Below are 11,624 nucleotides of genomic sequence, written 5' to 3'. Positions count from 1 at the left end.
TCGATGGTCAACTGTTGGTTACATATTTCAACTTGGTTCAGATACAATCTCTTGGTCTAGCAAGAAGATAACGACTCTTTCTTTATCTTCATGTGAAGCGGAGTATAAAGATGTCAAAGAAGCAGCTAAAGAAGTCGTTTGGTTACGGCATGTTCTTACCGAGATTGGTCTGGTTCCGAAATCATCCACTGTGTTGAAATGTGACAATTAAGGTGCAATTCATCTTGCTTATAATCTGGTATATCACTCCAAGACGAAGCATCTTGAACTTTATGCTAATTATATTCGAGGTCTTGTCGTCGATGGTATTCTTTCTCTAGAGTACTGTCCTACCAAGCAACAACTAGCCAATATCTTCGCCAAATCCTTGACAGAAGTGAAGTATGTGAATCTTCATTCTTTTCTTGGGATGAGGCAAGTTGTCATCAAGGGGGAGCAGTAATGACTCCTTCCTTCCTTAGGGTTAGGATGGGCCCTTCTCCCAACCATTATTAAGGGGGAGTGTTGGAATATATTTTATTCCTCGGAAGGTAATAATGTCTTTGTATTATGTCGGAAGTTGTCCACAATCTTATGTAAAAGAGTAACACATTATATCCCATATTTATTATGGCATAGTATACTCTTGTATCCATTTATTATTTAAAGAGGTGTTATTTTGGAGAATTATATTATCCTACATTTAATATGTCAGAGTAATTCCTCCACATCTCTGGGCACATAATAGGGTCAAGGGAGCCTCTTAAGACATATACCATTTTGTGATACCATCACATCTTATCATGTGCTCACAGCAGAATGCCAATTGTATCAGGTTATTTGTAGTTGCCCTCTTTGTAAGATTGTAGGAGATTTCTGGAGATAATAGAAGACAACCTTCCCGTGGACGTAACCCAATTGGGTGAACCACATATATCTATTGTAATCTTTTTCCTTGTTCTCTTTATGTTCTTATTTATATGTTGATATATTGTTGGTTTCTTAGATAGATAGCTAGTTTAATAGATTTAATATTCTAACAACTAGCAATTGCCCCTAAAAGTGCAAAGATACACCAAAGAAATAGAAAATTTGGAAAGATTATCTCAAAAAAAATCACTAAATGTAAAAACTCTTATTTCTAATAGAATAAAAGTGCATTTTTAATTTAAAAAAAAAATTAAAAAAAATTGCAAGTTTGGGTTGGGAAGACACTATTTTTGGTGAATATTGCAATTGTGTTTTTATTCCGTATTTGCAGTATAATATTTTTTATCGGAATTAAATACATTGGATAATTACCGATTGATTGCAATAAATGATATTTTTATCGATTTTTCAAGTGATATCAGTTCATACCTGAAGTGTAGAGCTTTACCGAAGTAGATAAACATAGGGGTTTCGAAGAGGAAGCCAAGGGTTTAATACCTAGATCGATTTATTCAGTTTGTTCCAGATTTACTTAGAGGAATTTTTACGAGTGTTATTTTTTGCAAGAGAGGCCGAGATTTTCAGTCAAGCCGTGAAAGTTTCTAGACAGTTGTATTGCCCAGATCTAGCAACACGTGTGGAGTGTGAAGGTTGTGTTGAGGGACGAAATATTCTAGGAGGGCCGAGAAGGCGAGGTTTATTCTTTTGAAGAGACCGAGACCTCCAAAGGAAAGGTTGTGAGGCTAATTTTCTAGCCAAAGGCCACACATGTGGGTCATATTGTTTTCTAGAAAAGCTGAAAATTCTTAAAGATGTCAAGATAACTTTTAGAGGGAGACTGTGAGGTTTTCCAAGTACTTTTGATAGCCAGTAGAAGAGACATTTATTTTTATTTTCTCTTGAGGGCTTTAGTAATGGATTTAGTAGGATTGAGGGATCAAGATAAGTTGGATGGCACATCTAACTTTGGTGTCTAGAAAATCTAGTGCCTTCTTATTTTCGAAGACCATGGGGTGAAGGAGTTTTCTATGGCATATATTGTTGTACCAACAGATCTTATCATGTTGCATGAGTATCGAAAAAATGATGCTAAGGCCAGACATATTATTCTAGATGGGGTCAAGGACCTCATAGTTCCACATTTGGCAAAAGAAAATATGACCAAGAGTATGTGGGATGCCATCAACAAACTTTTCCAGGATAAAAATATGAATCGGAAAATGATCTTAAGAGAGAAGCTCAAAAACACTAAACAAAATAAGGGAGAGAATGTTGTTAGTTATCTCAATCTCATTATGACAGTTAGAGATGAGCTAATAGCCACTAGAGAGAAGTTCGATGATGAAGAGCTTGTGGGAACAACCCTGCATGGGTTTCATAAGCAGTGGGTTGTTTTCATGTAACTGACAACTGGAAGCTTTGATTTTCCTACTTGGGATCGCTTGTGGAACGAATTCACAAGGGAGGAGCTTTGAATGAGCCTTATGAAATGCAATAGTGGTACTAGCAGTAGTTCTAGGCAGAAGGGAGATGAAAACAAGAATGTTGCTCTTATGAGCAAGGGCAAAGTGAAGAATGGATTAAGTAAAGGATCAATCTCTAAGGAGTAAAGAAGGACATGGCGAATATCAGGTGCTATGGTTGTCATGATTTTGGCCATTACCACAACAGTTGCTTACACAAGAAGAAAGGTGACAAGAAGGGTGAGAAGCAAACAATTATAGTTGCAAATGAGCTTTATAGACGAATAAAGGATGAGTTTGCACTCATTGTTTGTAGCAACAGTTCAAGAGAGAAGTGGCATAGTGGACTGGGACATCGGGTACTCAAGGTGACAGTTATTCCAGATGTGAGCATAGAGAGTGATAGTGTAAAATGTAGAACACCTTCCTTGCTAAGAGGTAGCATTAGTTGATGTAGCTTGGATGTGTTCTAGCCTCAGGTGGTATCAATGAGGCTAGGAATACAAGAGAGGAAAATATCTCCAAGCCCAAGTTATTCTTTTGAATGGAGATGTCTTAATTAGATTAATTAATCAAGTTTGATTAATTAATTAGTAATAATTGAGACATGGTCAATTTTCCTTTAGAGACTTCTACAAAAATTTCTAAGCGATCTTTAACCATCGATTAGATCATTTCAGATCTAGATCTTGGTCATTGATTTCTCAATGAGAGATTATAAAGGAAATTGATCGGAAACCTTAGAGATCATGATCATGGTTATGGAGGTTGACACCGGCAAGGGTTTCAGCCAATATTGCATGACTCGTACTCATATAAGACTCGTATGGATATTGACTTGGTGACTAGTATAAGACTCACGAACAACCCGTATAAGACTCGACCTCAATTTTCTTCCATCAATTTGCCCTTTCCCTCCACATGATCTCCAAAAAGCAAAGAAAAATTCAAATTCAAATAAAATTTTGAGGATCTCCACAAGTCTTATGCAAGCCCTATGTGAGTCATACTCATTTCTTCATAGGTTCAATGTGGGTAGTCGTGTTTTATGTGAGTTTTGGTGGGTACAGGTAAAAACCGTCGGTTCTATGTGAGTGATTTGTCTCGCTATAAAAGTCGTTAAGACCCGCGGGTACTTGCGAGTCTTATAAGAGTCGTGCTACACTAGTTTCAACAATAGTGAATATTTTTTAGGGTTTTCTTTCATCAGTACTCTTCCAATTTACAAGATCCAAAGGAGGAATTCTCCAAGAAATCTTCTACAAAAAAGGAGGTTGTATTATTGAGGCCGTGAGGATTCCAAGAGGGTCGTGTTTTCTCTTAGAGAGACCAAGATTCCCTATGGAGACCATATTTGTGAGTAGCAAGTCATACAAGATTTCCAAGAGGGTCACACGAGTTTCTAGTAGAGCCAAGATGTTGATTTCGTCTAGGCTGTGAGCATCAAAGGGTCCAAGAGCACACATGTGGTGTTGTACAGGTTGTATTTTCCAGTGTAAGGTCGTGTCCAGTTGCAAAGGGAGGTCGTGAGCCTTCCAATAGTTAGATCGACTTGTGGAGGAAAAACCATATTTTGCTAGAGCTTTGCCGAGGTTGGCAAGAAGTACTGTAATATTCATCAATTGCAGAATTTCTTGAAATTAATGAAAACCCTCCAATCTAAAGAATTGGTTTTCCCTTCGGGGTTTTTCTAGGGACATTTATTCCAAAAATATTATGTCCATTTTGTGATTGGCTTCTTATCAGAGTTCTCGCAGTTTATTTTTGGTGAATATTGTAATTGTGTTTTTATTCAGTATTTGTAGTTTAATAATTTTGCTCGGAATTAAATACATTGGATAATTAGCAATTGATTGCAATAAGAAAATTTTTATCCATTGTTCACACTAATGAGGCTTTGCACTAGGTGCAAGATTTTGTTGTAATAGTATCAAACTAGTCCAACTTGACCAAGTCCATACCTACTCATCTAAGTTATTCCTTATAAGCCTAGAACACATATTTTGAGGGTAAACTTAATTTTTAGAAAATAATCTACCCAACACCTAATATCACTCACCCTAAATCATAAAACCTCGTTACAAAGACACCACAAACCCCTACAACAATTTTCCTCTCATCTTTGTCATTGAGCATTTGTGTGCATTTGGAGTTTTTTTTGGAGCAGCATTGAAGACTGTCCTTTAGAAAATGAATATATCTACTCATCTAAGTTATTCCTTATAAGCCTAGAACACATATTTTGAGGGTAAACTTAATTTTTAGAAAATAATATACCCAACACCTAATATCACTCACCCTAAATCATAAAACCTAGTTACAAAGACACCACAAACCCCTACAACAATTTTCCTCTCATCTTTGTCATTGAGCATTTGTGTGCATTTGGAGTTTTTTTGGAGCAGCATTGAAGACTGTCTTTTAGAAAATGAATATACCTACTCATCTAAGTTATTCCTTATAAGCCTAGAACACATATTTTAAGGGTAAACTTAATTTTTAGAAAATAATATACCCAACACCTAATATCACTCACCCTAAATCATAAAAGCTCGTTACAAAGACACCACAAACCCCTACAACAATTTTCCTCTCATCTTTGTCATTCAGCATTTGTGTGCATTTGGAGCTTTTTTGGAGCAGCATTGAAGACTGTCCTTTAGAAAATGAATATATGATAATGGAAGAAATTCTACCAGATTATTTGCACGTAGTGATCTTTTTAGGTTGTCATTATCACCTAAAAGGTGAGATATTTCATTTTACTTTGCCTCAATGATTTTGTTAGCCATTTCCCGAAACGAATCACACTCCTCCTGAAAGTCAACGGAACACTTTTAAGACTTCATCTAACACACAAATGATCTAAATTTAGTATTAAATAGACATTGGAGTTTGAAAATAGAAAGAATATATATGTAATGGCATAAATCCCACCTTAAGTTTCTGATAGTTCATCCTGAATAATTTAGGTCTTCATCTGAGCCTGTTGTAGTCGTTTTACTTTTTTGAGCCTCTAAAGCCTCGTATTTTACTTCACATAGATACAGTGAAATTTTGTCAGTCAAATAAAAGTTACATATGTCCATTTATAACATCTAAATATAAGAAAATATTAAAAGTTAAATTAATGAATCTCATCATATATGACATTTTTCAATGAAAAAAAGTTAAATTAACTAATCGCAAGGGAAACAGAAATTTTTAAAATGCCATGTTTCTTGAACATTCAAGAGAGTGCTCTGCCATGCTTCTTTCTCTGATTGCAAATGAGATTTTGTGGACTCAATTTTCATTTCCATATGTTTAATCCTCTGTTATGCATCTATGAGAGACACAACCCTAAAAGAGGAAAAATTGCCATCATACTACATTTAAATCTCTACATATTTCACAACATACAAATTCTTAAGAAGATTTACTTTACAAGGAAACAACAACAAACAAAAGCTTAAAACCTACAGATAAATGTCTGTGTCCACGTGAATAGAATAGGAAATTTTAAGAATTATGTACAATAGAATAACATACCACTATGCATAACAAGGGAAGTTAATCCCTCCAAGACAATTATAGAGGACAAGGGAAATCCCTCCAAGCAAGACTTGGAACATCACAAGAGTTTCTTAGTACTAAAACATCACAAAGGACTCACATAGAATATGTCCATTTAAATGAATCCATGAACTCCATAAATCAGGTGACACCCATTGAAGTTAGAAGTTTTTATAAACATAACATTACATTCTCACATGGCCACAAGCTCAGTTTCATGATTTTTGACAGAATCTTGAAGAGATTTCAGAGCATGATCTCTTTCAGCAAAGGCTAAAGCTGCCCCTCTTTGGGCATCCTGTAATGAAAACATAATTTCCCAATTGAACAAGAGAAGGAACCTTCAGAAAATACAATTTTCAAGTACTCTCTTGAGACTTCATACAATATCTACTTAGGTTATTTGTTTAGCCAATAATGTTACAAATAACAGAAATGAACATTTCACTTTAAAACATTTACTTGACCTGGTAGTTGTAAAAAAACGACATATATCTAACTAATTTTCTTGGAAATCATCATAAAAATAATCAAATAACTTGCCTTTAAAGCATCCTCTTGAGCTGCTACAAGATCCATATCCTTTACAACAAACAACTCGGCATCCTTTTTTTGAAGAAGAGCATGAGTACGATTCTTGTAAGATTTAAGGTCATCTTCTAATCAAATAATTTGAATATTATGAAAGGATTAAGAAATATGAAAGTTCACATCATATATTTGTCAGTGAATATCAAAATATTTTAATACCATAGCCCTAATTTGCAGAAAACACTCACCCCCCTCATACCAAAAACTATGAAACAACCCAAAAAATTGAAACATGTACCAAACACACTTGAAATGTTCCAGGCATGTTTTGCAATTTAGAAACAAAGCCCAATACAAATCAACACATTTTAGCCCAAGATTCCCTCATTTTAGTGCTGAAATTGTTTGGGCCCACACAAGTGGCCATGAGGACTAGCAGACACTGAAAGAATAAAAACCTCTTATCTATAAAAATTAAATACATATTAGCTTGTAATGCATTTCTAAACCTATTTACTTGAATTTTACATTAATATGAGAAAAAAAATTAATTACAAATTTGAAAAATAAAAAATCTCAAGAAACCTTAATACTAAAATGGTAAAAAGAGAAATATAAAGGAAAACTAAACTTTTTGAATTCAAGTAAAAGGGTTAAAATATAAATATAAAGTAAATGAAAACCTTGAGAATTTTATCTTATGATTTGTTTCACTGGCAGGGGTTGAACTTGTCAGTTTAAAGCAAGTTTTGGTGAGTTTCAACAAAGATTCCAAGAGTCTTGGTGAGTTTAAGCTGAGTATAAGGTTTAAGGAGAGACTTGGTAACACTTGCAAGTCCCTGCCAAATCTCATAACATCAGTACCAAGCATAACTCTCCACTGCTTTTTAGACACCTAGAAAATGATTTATTGTTATAACATAGTAGTGTGAAGTGAGTATTGTATTCTCCTATTCTGGTTTGTGATACCAGTGTCTCGATGTAAGAACGTTGTCGGCATGTGATAATTCTTATATTATAAATAAGGGGGATGATGGTTGTATGGGAATTATCATGAATGTAAGGCATTGGATTTAATAATATACGCTGGGAAATCTGTAGCAGTTCAACATAGGCATATTGTGGTTTGAGACAAGATGCTTGAAAACAGTTACAAGATAGTATTTGCTTGTAAGGTTGTGCAAAGGCATTAGTCTATTAGATTGGTATATAATGAATACAATGAGTCCTATCACTAAAACATTAGTTCAACACAAGAATAAATTGACAGGTTCCAAAGAAAATCAAGACATTCAGAAATAGAAATTGCATTTGTATCCACTAATGACTAAAACATATCAATGGGACTCAAATAATAAATAAATGATGACAGAGAATATAGTTCCTAGGGAATCTCTCCAAAAGCGAAAAAAAAAAACAAAATAAATAAATAAATAAATAAATAAAATAAAAATAATAATAATAAAATAAAATAAAATAAATAAATAAATAATAAAAAAGAATTTAAAAAAATAAAAAAATTAAAAAATAAAATAAAAAATGACATAGTAACAAATAAAAGTGGGGTTGGCCTAAAATGGGTAGGCCTTAGAAAGTGAATTACAACCTTGGGAAGATAGAGTGCAATCTATGCCACAATGGAGAGAGAAATTCAACTAAACCATGAGCAGAAAGATAGAGGCAAACCAGTGTTTAGCCAGTGTCTAAACCAAAGTGGCGTCTTGTATCAGTGGTTGTGAACCCACTAATACTAAGCCCAATAATGTTATTGAGAGAGTGGTCTGTAATTCAAATTTAACAATTGAGAAGACTTAGTCGTAGTCCATTAGCCCACTACAGTCAATTGAAATCTGATGCACTTACTTTTCCAATCATAATTGTCTATGAAAAAGTGAGGAAGATCCCTACAAACAACAACTATGTTATATTTTCTATTGTCTCTTACAAAGGCAGACCAAGGTTTCAAGACAATAAAACAAGCTCAATGGCCTTATAAGTTCAAATGGTTCACATGAAGAATACATGTGGTCCACAAATTTATAAGTGACCAAAGTAACCAGAACATGGAGATTATTAAAATTTATCAAAAACATTTTAAGATAAGCCTAAAAATATACTATAATCATGTTGATGCTAGATAGAATACTAAAAGCAAAAGCTTTGCAAGAACATCACACAATATGTACCAATTAAATTAACCCAGATAGGACAAATCAATTAACCTAAATACGAATGATAAGATTATCTTAGTTTTTGTGTTCTATACTTAATCAGGGGATAAAGAGAGATTCATTTTCTTCCATTCTCACTTGGTTTGGGACTACAAGATTGTTTTCATTTTCTTCAAATTTTCATCCCTGCCAAACGTGATACTCTGTGTAAAGGAAAATAGGTCTGCAATGCATATTGGTAGGCAAGGCAGACATTACAAATATGGCTTTAGAATGTAAGGGAATGCCCACTTACAATAGACCATAACCCTAAGATAATACACTCTTTCTGGTTCATAGGAAATTATAAAGTATTTAAAATTTTAATGCTTGTAGTTCACTTATGTGGGATTCTAACACAACTTGTGTCCAGATTATCCATATTTATGTGCATTTAGGAGTTGAACAAGCCATCAATCCAATGCACTAGTTGAATCTACAACCATACTAATTCAGAGCTTCATGGTGGAGTGATGTGGTGAGGAATTGGTTTATGTAACAACTCAAGAATTGAATCTTGAGTGCCACATGGAGTGAGTAGAAGAAATAACATAGATGAGTATTGCTTGTATCAAAAGCTAGAGTATTGGGTTTAACCACCAATGACAGTAGCTATGTCATGCATTTGCATTGGATTCGAAACCGAGCATTATAAAATAAGAAATGAACACCCAGTGAATCATGATGGTCTCTCAATTTTTTACATTTGGATTGATTCAATTCAATTGGATATCCACATGCAGAGGAGTTGCAATGAAAATAGAGTCCTCAGTGACAGAGTGTTACGGAGTCTTGGTTTCTTTTATTGGCTTGCTTATTGTTGTGTTTTAGTTGGTTGATGTGTGCAAGCTATGTTGAAGATAGAGGCCTTGTAGCCATTTTGAGGATGAACATATTTCTACAAGAATAAGAACAAAGATTAGAGTTTAGTTTCCATAGAGTATCCATGTTGATGAAGTGAGTGGGCTATAAGTCCCTCACTTATGGATAAATTATTGAAAGGGATCACATGTGGATACATGAGGAGGTTACTAAAGATGAATTATAGATAGTTATGTCATATTTTCACAAGGGAAAGTCCAAGCCATGAATTGTAAATGTAATTTTTGCACGCTTCATTTCTTCCATGTTCATTTTCTTCCTTTAAGTTTTATATGCCAGCATGCACCATATCTAGTACAACCAATGTCCGTCAAGTAGATATTTAGGATGTTACAGTTCCAAACCCTCTATAATTCCTATCATAATTACTTATTTAAAATAGAAAAGTCTCGTAAATTCCTAATGGATCACATGGTTGATTATATGGATAATGATTAAGGAGACAAGATCACTAGTGGCCCAATTGCTCATAAACATTTATCACAATTAGATATCTCCTTTCTAGATGTAGAAACTAATTTCAAACAACAATAAATGTTCCTTTACCCATCAACTTTTTATCAACGAAGGCATCATGGTGGTTATAAAAAATAGGGCAATCATTGAAGTCCACAAAACAAGCTTTAGGATTCCTCTATCCAAAATATAAGCTAAAGGATTTTCCATTCTAGAGAGTTGATAGGACAATCACATTCTTCATTTTTCTATAATTGTTCTTCATCTAGATAATTTTTAGTGGCTCCATTAATGTCCTCACCAAATAGACCATGATTCAACGGTTTATCCTACTTGAATTTGAACTATCCTTTTGTGTAAGAGTAGTATCACAAGGTTCAAGGATAGTGAAATTCAGAGAATGAGCCCTCGAGTGAAACCTGATTGTTTTGTTCACCACAAAAATCATTTCTGGAAGAGATGTAGAAGAAAATAAAATAAGCCCTACCCTCAATAATCTAGGCTCTTAGACACGTGATCTATAGCTCTGTCTTCTCCATCTACCAAATAATAACCCTAATATTTAATTGTTGTCAGAGCTTGTAACATAAAAAAAAAAAAATTAAAGCTAAAATAAAACCCTGATCTACTTCATTGTCAAAAGAGAAGAACTTGAAATGCTTTAAATTTAATACAATTTAAAAAAAATTATAAGAAAGTTAAATCCAGATGAATACTCACATTTCACATGAACTATGGAATATCAACCGGCGAAGAATCCAAAAATGCTTCAAAATATGAATCCAAGAATAAATCGCATTAGAGAAATTGCGTGAATTTGAAAAGTTTCTATTGGTTGAACTTGGAATTGATGTTTTACAATTTCACTGGGTTGGCCAAACCCAAACCTAGACCTATATGTGTTGAAACAAACTAGTTTTTTTGGATCTCACAATGGTCAATGGAAGCGGGAAATTCTTCTCCCTTACATAATGTGAAAATGTATGTGTTTCATGTTAGGTATTGGTTGGTTATTGCTTTGGTGGTGTTATTTGGGAAATATTTAATGTCTTGATTAGGAATTAGGGTGTGTTTGGTTATAATGTATGGATTACATGGAAATTCATGGTGTAATACTTACTAGGTGGTACAAAAAACATAAATTTAAGGTTGGATATTTTGATGTTAGAGGATTATTTTGTTAGACTTTTTATAATGGATTTGTATTAGTGTGTTAGTGGTTAGATGGCTTTCAAGTTAAATGTTCGGTTTTTTTTTAAATAATGGTGCACCAGTAAAGAGTTGGAATAGTCTGGGTGAGTCACATGATTAAATATTCTATGCACCATTATAATACTAAGAGTATATCGAAAACTCTCAAGTTAGATATACTAATAACCTATTAATGACATCGAAATATGGAGATGAGGGCAATGCCTACATTTCAAGCCTTATCATAGTAGTGACAACATTTCCCTCCTAAGTGGAGAGGAAAACAAAACATTCTCCCAACCACCTAAACTAAACCCACGAGACAAGTTAGGTGTACTATAGTAATGGTGACAAGGCTAGTTGGCTAAGGGTTAACATAGGGATACGGTGATTAGGGCTTATTAATTATGGTGGTCAAACTATAGTT

This window comes from Pinus tabuliformis, chromosome J (genome assembly GCF_031772625.1).
Source record: "Pinus tabuliformis cultivar Carrire ecotype Pingquan chromosome J, CPIR1, whole genome shotgun sequence".
NCBI classification, from domain to species: Eukaryota; Viridiplantae; Streptophyta; class Pinopsida; order Pinales; family Pinaceae; genus Pinus; species Pinus tabuliformis.
Note: the sequence above shows the minus strand (reverse complement) of the source record.